The sequence below is a fragment of the Myotis brandtii genome, unplaced genomic scaffold, assembly GCF_000412655.1.
Source record: "Myotis brandtii unplaced genomic scaffold, ASM41265v1 scaffold6, whole genome shotgun sequence".
NCBI classification, from domain to species: domain Eukaryota; kingdom Metazoa; phylum Chordata; class Mammalia; order Chiroptera; family Vespertilionidae; genus Myotis; species Myotis brandtii.
In genome coordinates this window covers 362,836-363,353 of record NW_005370271.1, presented here as the reverse complement: position 1 = coordinate 363,353, position 518 = coordinate 362,836, and the positions used below count along the sequence as shown (strand labels likewise).

General features: G+C 58.7%; 1 protein-coding gene across 2 annotated transcripts in view; it reads right to left on the bottom strand.

The window, feature by feature from the left end:
* FGF18 (fibroblast growth factor 18) overlaps positions 1 to 518 on the bottom strand; it is a 41,020-nt gene that overhangs the window by 39,981 nt on the left and 521 nt on the right. The gene's annotated exons all lie outside the window — the stretch shown is intronic.

The following is a 518-nucleotide window of genomic DNA, read 5'->3' as shown; positions in this document are numbered from 1 at the left end:
CCCCCCCCCCCCCCTCCTTCATTTCCACGGCTTTGGAAGCCGGAGTGTTCCAACTGTCTGCGTGCCAAGACCTTCCCGAGTCTGAAAGCTGCTGAAGTAACAGATCAGATTTTAGCAAGTGCTTTCCAGGCTGCGCGCCAAGCCCTCTTCTGATTCACTGAGAGCGAGCGAGCGAGCGAGTTTTTTTTGGAGGGGCCTGGCGGAGACAGCCCCGCGGCCCCGGCGCCCTGCTCTGCTCCCTCTTAGACCCATCGCCCCTAGTCCCGCGTCTCGGTGCTCGTCAGTCTGTCTGTCTGTCTCTCTCAATGCTGCAAATGCCTTAGAAACCACAGAGTAATTTACAACTGAAGCTAATTCTCCCCGGACTCGAAATCCACTCGGCTGAAAGGAACCTTTTTGTTTGGAAGAGCGATCGGGGATGTGAAGGGACGGATGGCAGAGAAAATCCCTAGGTCCCAACTCCTCGCCGGCTGCGGGCAGGGGGCTTGGAGCGGCGTTGCTGTGGCTGAGCCCGCCGG